Source organism: Callospermophilus lateralis, chromosome 5 (genome assembly GCF_048772815.1).
Source record: "Callospermophilus lateralis isolate mCalLat2 chromosome 5, mCalLat2.hap1, whole genome shotgun sequence".
NCBI classification, from domain to species: Eukaryota; Metazoa; Chordata; class Mammalia; order Rodentia; family Sciuridae; genus Callospermophilus; species Callospermophilus lateralis.
Window position 1 is genome coordinate 123,732,887 of NC_135309.1, and position 13,792 is coordinate 123,746,678.

The window sequence follows — 13,792 nt, forward strand, 5'->3', positions numbered from 1 at the left end:
AAGCGCTCTGCCACTGAGCTATAGCCCCAACCCCAATATCCACAACTTTAAATGATAAACTACAACTTGGAAAAATATTTTTTCAGTTTTGATACTATAATTAGTCCTAATTTTTTTGTTTTTAAATCACTTTTACTCCCTTTATTAACACCTGAGGGTGAGAAGACTACAGGATAAAATTTTTGAATTGAATTGCTGGAAAATACTATATCTGTGAAGAATGATATTTGATAATGTTTGGGAAGATGAGAGAAATCATTTACTGAGGGTATATGGGATTTCTGAAGTTCCTTGTTTTTGGTACATAGCTTGTAAAGAATATTTCTCCAAAGCAGATAGATAAGGTCCATTTTTTATTATTTCAAGGTGCTTATGTAGAGATAAGAAGTTGGGTAGTAAGTAATAAAGAATGGATGTGTTCATATTTATTTTTCCAAGGGGTAAGTAATATATAAGTAAAGTGTTGTTTATGGCAAAAGAGGCTTTGGAATTTTACCCTACTCAGTGGCAAGAGGGCATTGGTGTTTGTGGGGTTTTATGGCATGGCAAGTCTCTCTTGCTCTCCTATCTTGTACTGGTCTGAGAAGCTGGTATCCAGACAGCTTATCACCACATTTGGATTTCTTCCTTCCAACAGTGAAGTTATACTAGATGCATCCTTCAGTGATTTGCTATAATCATAGACATTGTCTTGTTTAAAACTTTCTTGTCTCCCTGTTTTCCATGATAAAGGTGCTGTACTGCTGTCACCTGGTAGATAATATGTTTCACTAAGAGTAGGGATGGTTTGTTTTGTTCACCATCATATCCTTAGTGCCAACCAAGCACAGTGCTTAGAATGTAATAGACATTTAATAAAATAGAGATAGAATTTTTTCTTCTTTTTGTGGTGCTGGAGATTGAACCCAGGGCCTTGTGTGTGTGAAACACTACTAACTACTAATTGAGCTATATTCCACCCCTAGAGATAGAAAGTTTTAATGAAAAACTATATAGTATGAAATAGAGCAGGATTGTTGTTACTGTTTGATTAAAAACTACTATCCTGAAAATTCAGATTAATTCTTTGGAAATACATGAATTCTTTGGAGATACATTTCCAAAGTTATCTCTTAATATTAGATAACTTATTAAAAAGCTTTTCAGGAAAAAACGTGGGATACTATTATATTGATCTGAATTATGGGGAAATGCCTATTAGAATTGAAGAAATATCATATTATAAAAGTTGGTTTCCTAGTTTGAAAATGAGTTTTCTCATTTACTTATTTCCATTTGGAACTGTATTTTCTATGTACATCATTGTGGTAAATACTCATACTATAAGTTCTTATAAATAATTGTTCCAGCACCTCTTCTTTGTATAACTGTCATAAGATGAAGTAATGCCAGATGCATTCATTTCTCAATTATTTGCAATATAATCATGGACATTTTCTTTAAAACTTTGCTTTACATGAGACCTTTGGAAGAAGTAATGGGTAGGATTAAATATCTTTTTTTTAATAATGAATTTGTATTTTTTGTAGTTGTAGATGCACAGCATGCCTTTATTGTATTTTTTTTAATTTGTTTATTTTTATGTGGTGCTAAGGATCGAACCCAGTGCCTCACACATTCTAGGCAAGTACTCTGTCATTGAGCTACAGCTCCAGCCCCTAAATATCCTTTTGACATAAAAATATACTGAATGCTTAGATTTGGTATTTTTAAGTATTTGCCATATATGTTTATTTTATAGAACACTTAAATATTTTAATAAATTTTACTAAGTATTGGATAAACTTAATGGAAAGATAAATCATGTAACTATGGAGTATATACTGGTAATGAAAACTGAAGCTTTATTAGTTTCACCTACCCAAGCTCACTAAATCCTGTGATTTTCCAGATGGTGTGATTTGTTAAGGGAAATATATGCTCATAAAGGCTTCTTTAAAAGCTATTTGCTTAGGGTATCCAAGGTGGTGGGCCAGAGGGGGGCATCATTCTGTGTCACTCTGTGGCCTGGGACCCAAGAAGTGAGAATACTGCTTCTCTGCAATTGATATTCCTGCTTCCACACAGGAATCACAGCCACTGTGCCCGTGCAGGGCTCCAGGCCTCAGCATTAGAGTAGGTCTCCAACTACTGACCCATACAGGACTGCCAGGTGCCCAAGCGGGACCATTGGCATCACCACCTGTGCAAAATTTTCGACCACCCACCTGAGAAGAAATCCTGGACGCAGCTCCCATGCAGGACACCTGGCAGCTACTCACGTGCAGGATCTCCAGCCGCCACTCCTGTATAGATCCCCATCAACCAACGTGTGGCTTCTCTGGTCGCCTCCATCTTGGGACTCTACAGCAAGGGAGATAATCCCCTATGTGCCATAGCCTGCCTGCACTGGGGCACCTCACACAGACTCTGAAGACAGCCTCAGCCACACACTGCATACCACAGACCAGTGTCTAAACTCATCATTCAACACCATCGCCTGGCTCCCCTCACCGAACCTGACACCCCATCACTGAAAACAAATGCTTCCATCTTGGGTCACCTTCATCACCATCTTTAGTGGGGCAATTACCAATTTGGAACTCTGTCTGGCCAGGTACCCAGTTTCTAACTCCATCTTCTCCCCAGCAGCCGCTAACCCGGCAAAGTGGCTGCCCAATAAAAAAACAGCTCTCAGCAAGGCAGGTGTGCAGGGTGCCCTAAGTGCCACACACTAGAGTCCAGGAGAGAAAGATCCCTTATTAGGAAGCAGTATGGGAGAAGGTGAGTGTGGTATAGTTTAGAGACTAACAGATACAAGGAACTGGGAGGTCTTCAGGTGAGATAAGGAGATAAGACCAGGAGCTTACATTATAGGAGCAGGCCCAAAAAGAGATCCCTGAGGTGCAGTCTCCCTTTGGGGACCAGCGGGTACCACACTCCACTTCCAGGTGCCCTCCACCCAGGACCAACCCTTCTTCCCTGGTTACCTTCACCATCCTGAGGGGGAGAAACCAGCTAACAACAGACGACCCCACCTATTGGATGAGAAAGGAAGCAGGAAAGATACTGATTTCCAACCCAAACAATGCTTATTTCTTCCTTTGAGATTTTTTCCCCTCTTTTCTCTTTTCCCTTTCTATTCTCTTGCCCTCACACCTCCAACATATGTGAAACTAAGTACTTTGCATGAATTAGAATATTGAGGTCTGAGACGACTGAATAGTACATTACAGTTGTGTTGTATATTCTTTTTTCATCCAATTTTTACTATATTAACATTTTGTATTTTTCTTAATATATATGTGTGTTTGCTTTATGTACTCTATTGTCTTCCCTCTTACTTGTCTACCCAAAATGACTTCCTCTCTATTCTCCTGCTAATAACCTTCTTTAGATTTCTCTTTCACACTTCCTAGGATATAATAACTCTATATCCTTATCTCCTACTTCTTCAGATTATCTTCTTACACAGGCCAACATCATTCTAAATGGAGAAAAATTGAAGGCATTCCCTCTAAAAACTGGAACAAGACAGGGATGCCCTCTTCTACCACTTGTATTTATCATAGTTCTTGAAACGCTGGCCAGAGCAATTAGATGAAAAAAATTAAAGGGGTACTGATAGGAAAAGAAGAACTCAAATTAGCACTATTTGCTGACGATATGATTCTATACCTAGAAGACCCAAAAAATTCCATAAGAAAACTTCTAGAACTAGTAAATAAATAAATTCATCAAAGTGCAGGAAACAAAATCAACACTCATAAATCAAAGGTATTTCTGTATGTCAGTGACAAATCCTCAGAAAGGGAAACGAGGAAAACTACCCCATTTATAATAGCCTCAAAAACAATAAAATACTTCGGAATCAACCTAACAAAAAAGGTGAAAGACATCTACAATGAAAACTACAGAACACTAAAGAAAGAAATTAAAGAAGACCTTAGAAAATGGAAAGATCTCCCTTGTTCTTGGATAGGCAGAATTAATATTGTCAAAATGACCATACTACCAAAAGCACTATACAGAGTTAATGTAATTCCAATCAAAATCCCAATGACATTCCTCATATAAATACAAAAAGCAGTCAGGAAATTCATCTAGAAAATAAGACACCAAGAATATATAAAGCAATCCTTAGTAAGAAGAGTGAAGCAGGTAGCATCACTATACCAGACCTTAAACTATACTACAGAGCAATAGTAACAAAAACAGCATAATATTGGCACCAAAATAGACTGGTAGACCAATGGTACAGAATAGAGGACACAGAGACTAACCCACATAATTACAGTTTTCTTATATTAGACAAAGGCACCAAAAACATACATTGGAGAAAAGATAGCCTCTTATTCAGCAAGTGGTGCTGGGCAAACTGGGAAAACATATGCAACAAAATGAAATTAAACCCTATCTCTCCTTGTGTACAAAACTCAAAGAGGATCAAGGACTTAGGAATTAAACCAGAGACACTGCATCAATTAGAAGGAAAAGTAGACCCAAATCTTCATCATGTAGGATTAGGCCTTAACTTCCTTAATAAGACTCCTATAGCGCAAGAATTAAAATCAAGAATCAATAAATGTGATGGATTCAAACTAAAAAGCTGCTTCTCAGCAAAAGAAACAATCAGTGCGGTGAATAGAGAGCCTGCATCTTGCGAGCAAATTTTTATCACTTGCACATCAGATAGAGCACTAATTTCTAGGGCATATAAAGAATTCACAAAGCTAAACACCAAAACAAAACAAAACAAATAACCCAATCAATAAATGGGCCAAGGAATCGAACAGACACTTCTCAGAAGATGATATACAAACAATCAACAAATATATGAAAAAATGTTCAACATCTCTAGGAACTAGAGAAATGCAAATCAAAACTACTCCAAGATTTCATCTTACATCAGTCAGAATGGCAGTTGTCAAGAATACAGACAACAGTAAGTGTTGGCGAGGATGTGGGGAAAAAGGCACACTCATACTTTGCTGGTGGGACTGCAAATTGTTGCAGCTAATATGTAAAACAATATGGAGATTTCTTGGAAAATTGGGAATGGAACCACCATTTGACCCAGCTATCCTCTCCTCGGTCTACACCCAAAGGACCTAAAAACAGCATACTACAGGGACACAGCCACATCAATGTTTATAGCAGCACAATTCACAATAGCCAAACTGTGGAACCAACCTAGATGCCCTTCAATAGATGAATAGACAGAGAAAATGTGGTATATATATACAATGGAATATTACTCAGCAATAAAAGAGAATAAAATCATGGAATTTGCAGGTAAGGCTAAGGCAGGAAGACGTGAGTTCAAAGCCAGTCTCAACAATGGTGAGGCACTAAGCAACTCAGACCCTGTCTCTAAATAAAATACAAAAGAGGGCTGGGGATGTGGCTTAGTGGTTGAATGCTCCTGAGTTTGATCCCTGGTTCCCTGCCCCCCCAATATCCTCCCCCCCCCAAAAAAAAAACAACTAAAAAATAAAGGGCTGGGGATGTAGTATAGTTGTAAAGCTTCCCTGGGTTCAGTTACCACCCCACTCTAAGAAAAGAAAGCTCTGAATGCTGTGTGCAGTGGTATTCATGTATTAATCCCAAGTACTCTGAAGGCAAATGTGGGAGGATTGTTTGAACCCAGGAATTCAAGATCAACCTGCACAACACAGTGAAAATACATTCTCAAAAAACAAAACATGCAAAGAAATTGAAAGTTTTTGAGTTACACAGTAGTTTCAGCACATCAGGGAATGCCTCTGCTAAGGTTGATGGTTAAGGCCTATAACCTTGGGCTGTGTTCTAGCTCTACTAGTTTAGTAGACATTATCTTTTAACTTTTTTAATACACGTCTTGACAAATATGTAGGATTCGAATTGGTTAAATGTTATTCTTAGATGGAAAGTCTGAATTTTTTTTAAAAAGAAACCCCCAAAGCTATTTCTACTAAATAAGCTTTGTCTTTGAATCATATGTAAGAAGACAGTTGAAAAGAAATGTTCAGTTTGCTACTACCAGGAATTAAGTCTTCTTGCCACCCACACTTGTATTCAGAGTTATATTCCATCTCCTCCCACTTTTCCAAGCAAAAGTAACATAATTTCTATATTTGTTGAACAAATACAGTCAGAAAAATAGACCAAATAAATATTTTTGATTAATATAATAGATTAATATGCATCTATTTAAAAATATATGAAAAATTAAATTTATTTTTTCATTAATCATAATATTTGTATACAACAGACTAAATATTTTTTTCTTTTACAAAGCTATCATCTATGAATATACAAAAAACAAATACAAAGATATCTATATTTTTCTATTGTGGACCAGAGTTTGAATACAGAGCATTTCTGTATGACTTACTTGGGGAATATCTTCTGTTAGATAGAAGTGAAAGGACTATGTTAATATTTCATGATTTTATTTTCCCTTTTCATAAATGCAGCTTTGAAAATTCTAGCTGAGGATGTTATGCACTTACATTTTTGTGGGAAATTGGTTGAGCTTTTGACTTGTTTGTAATTTTTTTGTATTTAAAAATAAAGCTGTACTTTGGGTCTAGCAGTGAGTTTTTGAATACAACAGCAAAGCATGATCTGTGAAGGAGATAGTTGATAAGTTGGACTTAACTAAAATTTAGAACTTCTGGTCCCTGAAGGGTACTGTTTAGAAAATGACAAAAACAAGCCACAGACAGGTAGAAAGTATTTGGAAAACATCTGATAAAAGATTTGCATCCAGAATGTACAAAGAGGGCTGGGGATGTGGCTCAAGCGGTAGCGCGCTTGCCTGGCATGCGTGCTGCCCGGGTTCAATCCTCAGCACCACATACAAACAAAGATGTTGTGTCCGCCGAGAACTAAAAAATAAATATTAAAAAAATTCTCTCTTTCTCCCTCCCCCTCCCCCTCTCTCTCTCTCTCTTTCTCCCTCCCCCACTCTCTCTCTCTCCCACTCTCTTAAAAAAAAAAAAAACAGAATGTACAAAGAACTTTTAAAACTCAACAATAAGAAAACAACCCAATTAAAAATTGGGCAAAAGATCTGAAGATACCTCCTCAGAGAAGATGTACAAACAGCAAATAAACATATAAAAAGACAGTATCATATATTATTAGGAATTGCAAATTATAACAACAGTGAGATACCACTATGCACATATTAGAATAATGAAAAACTAAAACACTGATGATGCCAATGCTAATGCAGAGGGTGTGAAATAACAAGTATTCTCATTTATTGCTGGTGGGAATGTGAAATGGTATAGTTACTTTGGAAGACAAGTTTTGACAATTTCATACAAACCTAAACATAGTCTTTGTGCTCCTCGGTATTTACCCAAATGTGTTGAAAACTTACATCTACAGAAAAAATTGCATATGAATGTCTATAGCATTTTTATTCATAGTTACCAAAACTTGAAAACAACCAGGATGCCCTTCAGTAGATGAATGGATAAAGGAACTGTGTGTGTCTACCCAATAGGATATTGATATTCAGTAATAAAATGGAAAGCTGTTAAGCCATGAAAAGACATGGAAGAACCTTAATATGCGTGTTTCTAAGTGAAATAAGCTAATGTGAAAAGAGATAATATTGTGTGACTCCAACTATGACATTTTAGAAAAGGTAAGAGTATAGAGGTTGTAAAAAGATCAGCAGTTATCAGTTTAAGGGGAGGATAGAAGAATGAATAGGCAGAGCAAGAGAACATTTAGGACAGTGAAACTATTCTATATGACTGTAATGGTGAGTATAGGACTACAAAGAATGAACCCTGATGTAAACTATAGACTTGAGTTAATAACAGTGTACTGATATTTGTTCCTTAATTATAAAAAAAGGTATCACACAAATGCTGAATGTTTATAATAATGGAAATTGAGCAGTGGTGATGGTGGAGAGGGAGTATATGGGAACCATTTTCTTTCTGCTCAGTTTTTGTGTAAATCTAAGACTGCTCTAAAAATGAAAGTAAGGGAAGGGGATGTAGCTCAATAGTTGAGCAGTTGCCTAGTATGTGTAAGGTCGTAAGTTTGATGCCCAGTATTAGCAAAAAATAAAATACAACAACAACAACAAAATGTTAATTTGGCAACTGGAGTTATAATTCAATAGAGCACTGGCCTAGCATTCTGGGATCAATCCCTAGCACCATAGATACACACAAAGTGAATTTAAACACAAAATGTTTTTATTTAAAAAAATTATTTAAGAAGTTGATTCATATAGTCTGATAATATGTCAATGCTGTTTAGCTAAATAATGATTGCTATAAATGATTGACCTCATAGTGAATATTAGTATCATCAAGTGCTAGAAATAAGATTATTTAATAAGATAAAACAAGTAGTTTCAGAGCTATGCTTCATATAACTTGTTAGTTAATGAATTTTATAAGTGTGTGTATTTTTGACCTGAGATCATAGATGGTTCTTCTCTTTCTTTTTTTAAAGCAGTGCTGGGGATCGAACCCCAGACCTTGTTCATGCTAGGTAAGTGCTTTACATTGAACTATGCCCACTTCTCATTGGGTCTTACCAAAAAGAAAGAGTATAGGATTGATTGATGGTTTAGTAAATAAAATAAACCTTTATTTATAAGATAATTTAATGAAGACAAATTTAGAAAGCAATTTCAATATTTTTTAGTTTTTATAATGGAAAAAAAAACATAAAGAACCAAAATCTTACAGTATTCACTAGTCCTATAATTAAGAAGATATGTGTGGGGTACTTAGTACATTTTATGTAAGGGACTATTATTTTCTCAAATTTTATTATGCAGTAGACCTTTAAAAAATTAAAACCTTTTTGACTCTCTGAAAAACAAGAGTTTAATTTAGAAGTATCCTTACACAATGAAGATTTTATCCAAATACAAGTTCACAGTCCATTGTCTAAAACACTTTGAAAATTTCTGAAATTTTCAAAAGGTTATATGATTCACATGCCTTATGGAACAACCCTCAGCAGGGTCTAGGATGATACTTCATTAACAGACTTTAATATTTATACTGTAAAATATGACTAGTCATAGTAAGTGGGGTAAAGTTTATGTTTATTCCATCATTTATTCCAGGCAGGTTTTGACATAAGATAATTTCAGAGTGGGTTTTAGTGCCAAAATTTTTTTTAAAATGGGATTTTTAAGGACTTTGGGTTCCTCAATAAGAGATTTTGGGCCTTTTAATAAAAGTTTATTTAAAATTATTTAATTTCTTAGCCATATTTTGTGGTTACTTTTAGCAACTTAAAAAAAAAATTTAGTTTTTTGGGTTTTTTTTTGGTACCGGGGATTGAACTCTGGGGCACTCAACCACTGAGCCACATCCCCAGCCTATTTGGTATTGTTTTTATTTAGAGACAGAATCTCACTGTGTTGCTAAGTGCGTTGCTTTTGCTGAGGCTAGCTTTGAACTTGTGATCCTTTGCCTCAGCCTCCCAAGCCACTGGTATTATAGGTATGTGCCACCAGCTTTCTTTTTCTTTCACCCAGTTGCCTATCGCCTCACTAATTTCTTGTAGCTGACTTTGAACTCAAGATCCTCCTGCCTAAGCCTCCTGAGTTGCTGGGATAACAGATGTGCACCATTGTGCCCAGTTCCCCAATTTAGTTTTTGTTGAGGAGCAGAAACTATAAGCTGAGAATGACATAAATGGGCTTACCTCTTTAATGAATTTGAGTGCAGGATTGGTTATGTAAACCATAAGAAATAAGCATGTCCATTGCAATGCTTTTGAATATATCTTATTCAGTAATTGTGAAGTGTGAGCAGAAATAGTGCTCTGGAAAGAAGCCACTTTATTGTTTCCAGCATAGCTACAAACAAAAATAGCTTGTGCTGCATATCAGGCTCTTCAGAATACCACTCAGTATTCCATTTTAGCAAAATTCTTTTGGGATCATGTTTTTAATAATTAATATCTCTCCTATTTTTGTCAGTTGTCTTTAGGCTTTTGTATTTAGAATGACAAGGAGATGGGGTCTTAAGAATGGCGCTTTTTCTTTTCTTTACCATGAACCTATGTTTCCTGCATGATAGCAAATAGAATTCTGTATTATTTGTAGAAAGAACATCTGCTTTTGAACAATTGAGTAATCAATACCAGCTCGGACAGAGCATTGTATTAGAGCAACCTACTTTTAGGAGAAGATACCTAGTTGCTGTCTTTCTGGTATGGGAATAGGTAGCAGCGGTGAGGAATCTTTAATAGGATGACTTTCTAATGGCTTTCTTGCCTTACAGGATTGTATGGGAGCAGATCTTGTTATATCCGAGGACTCTAGCAGGGCAATTAGTGATTTACTGATTTTTCTTAGAAGAACACATGGGAATTTTTAAGCACAATATAATACTAATGTTTAGTAAAATATGCACCAGTGTTTAAGCAGATAAATGATTATACTCGAGTATTAATCTTCTAACATATCTAAAAGCATCCTTTTGGGACTCGTCAGGAAAAATGAGATTTCTATCAAATTAATTTCTCTATAAGTTGAAGGATTACCCCCTTATTTAATTTTGCAGCAGATTACTTCCCCCCCACCCCCGCCAATATGGAAAGTAACTCTTCCAAGGATCCTGGTAAGAAAATCATTGGGGGGCTGGGGATGTGGCTCAAGTGGTAACGCGCTCACCTGGCATGCGTGGGGTGCTGGGTTCGATCCTCAGCACCACATAAAATAAAATAAAGATGTTGTGTCCAATGAAAATTGAAGAATAAATATTAAAAAATTCTCTCTCACTCTCTCTCTTCTCTCTCTCTCAAAAAAAGAAAGAAAGAAAATCATTGGGCAAGGAAATGGATGAATGGAAAGGTGCCCGTTTTGTGTACTATATAATGTTCTGTTCTTGAAAATGCTAAGTGGAAAAAGACAATCCCCACAAACCAAAGGCTGAAAGTTCTCTCTGATATGTGGATGCTAACACACAATATGAAGGTAGAGGGGTGAGAATAGAAGTTCATTGGATTAGACAAAGGGGAATGTGAAGGAAAGGGAGAAGGCATGGGAATAGAAAAAGAGAGTAGAATAAATTAGACATAACTTTCCTATGTTTATATATGAATACATGACCAGTGAAACTCCATATCATGTACAACCTCAAGAATGGAATCCTGGTTGGAATAAGTAATACTCCATGTTTGTACAATGTGTCAAAATACACTCTACTGTTATGTGTGTCTAAAAAGAACAATGAAAAAACGAAAATATAATTCGGATGCTCATTGTTTGATTTAGAGTTTTTGTGCATATATGTGAACAGAGGGCTGTGTTCTTTTGTTGAGTATTATTTACAAAGTACTGTGGTGGATATGTAGAGATTCTATTTTAACAAGTCTCTGAGGTGGTAGGTCTTTCTTTTATAGCTATTAAGTGCCTATAAATTTCTGAAAATTCTGAAGAGCTGATCATTTTTTGAATCCTCATAGAAAAGTTACCACTCTTCTTAGTTGTTAATTCTGCAGATATGGTGCCTATACTCCAAATGTTAACTGTTGTTGAATAATTAGTTGACCCTTTCAATACTTTGAAGATATATTCCAGTGTTACTATGTCATATATATGTGCTGTAAGTATCCAGAAGCTCTGGCAACACCCAAATCAGCCAGTTTAATTGTTTCTTTTTTATCAATCAGTAGATGTTGAGGTTTTAAATCTCTGTGAAGAACACTTCTAGAGTACGAAAAACACAATCCTCAAGTATTCAAGTATTTCTTGAGATTCGTGGAAGAGAATGCAGAGATGAGATATAACCTGAAATCCTGCATAAGCACCTTGAAGATTATGTTTGGATGATTGAAGTTTGATTTTTTTCTCCTTCTTTGGTGCTGGGGATTGAACAACCCAGGGCCTTATTTATATAAAGCGTGTGCTCTACCACTAAGATATAGCCCCAGCCATAGAATTCTTTCAGTAGAGAAATTTACAAAATTGCAGTACTGGGAATCCATTCCTCTTTATGTCCTAGTGTGATTTTCTTGATATGTACTCCTAAGTACAACTCTATAGAGACCATTTTCCAATTTTCTCTATTTTGATATTGTCTTCCATGGTTACTCATTCAGTAGGAATGATATAGGTCCTGGCTTCTTGGCTCAGTGGCAGCTACCATTTTTGTGTTGCTCTTCATTCAGTTTCTAAGAGTAACACCCCCCCCCCCCGCCCCGTGCGTGCACACACACACACACTTTAACTCACAATATTGTCCTTGAGTTCTCTTATATGTATCAATAGTACCTATTTTAGTGCTGAGAAGTACCCCATTTTTATGGATATATCACTGTTTGTTAAGAAGTATCTTGGTTCTTTGTTAGTTTTTGACTATTACAAATAAAGCTCTATGAACATATATTGAGTGCACATAGTTTTGATTGTACTTGGGTAGATACGCAGGAGTGAATTATTATTGTTGTTTTGTAAATATATGTTTAAGAAACTGCCTGACTTTTCCATTGTGACTGTCTCATTTTGTGTTCTTGCTAGTAATGTGTAAAGGTTCTGCATTCCACCAGCACTAGTATTTTCTGTATCACCCTCCCCACCCTTTGGCCATTCTAGTAGATGTTTAGTAATATCTAATTAGACTCTTATTTACCTTTCTCAAATGACTACCAATGCTAAACATCTTTCTTGTGCTTTACTTGCTATCCATGTATCCTCTTTGATGAAGTCTGTTTTCTCCCAATTTGTGGTTTGTTTTTTCATTCTCTTTTTGTGTGTGTGTATTTTTTTTCCCCCTTTCTTGGTTCTGGAATTAAACCCAGGGTCTTACATGCATACTAGGTAAGAACTCTACCACTGAGCTGCATCCTCAGCCTATACCTGATTTAAATTTTATTTTGAAATGGGGTCTTGCTAAGTTACCCAGACTGGCCTTGAACTTTCAGACCTCCTGCCTCAATCTTCTAATAGGTGAGATTATAGTTGTGTACTACCATGCCCAGCTTAAAGTTGTTTTTTGAGAACAAAAGTTTTAAAATTTGGATGATTCCAATTTTTATCAATAATTTTTTCTTTTATGAATTGTGATTTTGGTATCTTGTATAAGAATTTTTTCTCTAACCCTAGATTGTAAAGCTCTTTTTCTGAAAGTTTTATAATTTTTAGTTTTATATGTAGCTTTATGACCCATTTGTGAATTTTATAAAAGATAGTATATGTATGACCAATTGTTTCAACACCTTTGAGTCTCCTTTCTCCTTTCTCCATTTATTGTTTTTAATACCTTAGTAAAAAACACAAAAACCAACCAAACAACAACAAAAAACTTAATTGACTCTATTTGTGTGGATTTTTTTCTAGACTCTGTTTTTGCTTCATTCATATATGTGCCTAGCCTTCCACTGATACTGTATAAGCTTGATATTTCAATATTTTATGCTTTTATAAATGGTGTTGTACTTTTAACTTTAGCTTCCAATGGTTCATTGCTGGTATATATAAGTAGGATTGATTTTTATATCCTGTGATCTTACGACACTCACTTAATAGTTCTAGGTTTGGAGAATAGATTCCTTGGGATTTTCTGTATTTTTTTGGTTTTAATTCTACCCTAATAATGACTGCTTCTTTTCTTACATTGCTCTCTGTAAGGTTTTTCTTTTCTCCCTAATCTTTTAATTTGGAGTACTCTGGGGATCAGTGCTTGGATCCTCTTTTCTCCTCTTGCTATACTTAATCCCTCGGTAATCTCATCTGGTTTCATGACTGTTTACACCGTCTCTATGCCAATTTTATATCTTTGGCTTGGACTTCTCCCTGACTTTGCAGATTTTACATCCACTGCCTACTTGA

At 35.8% G+C, this 13,792-nt stretch overlaps 1 protein-coding gene and 1 pseudogene across 2 annotated transcripts in view; one reads left to right on the forward strand and one right to left on the reverse strand.

The window, feature by feature from the left end:
* Window positions 1-13,792, forward strand: part of Plpp1 (phospholipid phosphatase 1) — a 92,615-nt gene that overhangs the window by 39,943 nt on the left and 38,880 nt on the right. The window lies entirely within an intron of this gene.
* LOC143400031 (cyclin-dependent kinase 1-B pseudogene) lies at window positions 11,376-12,014 on the reverse strand (annotated as a pseudogene).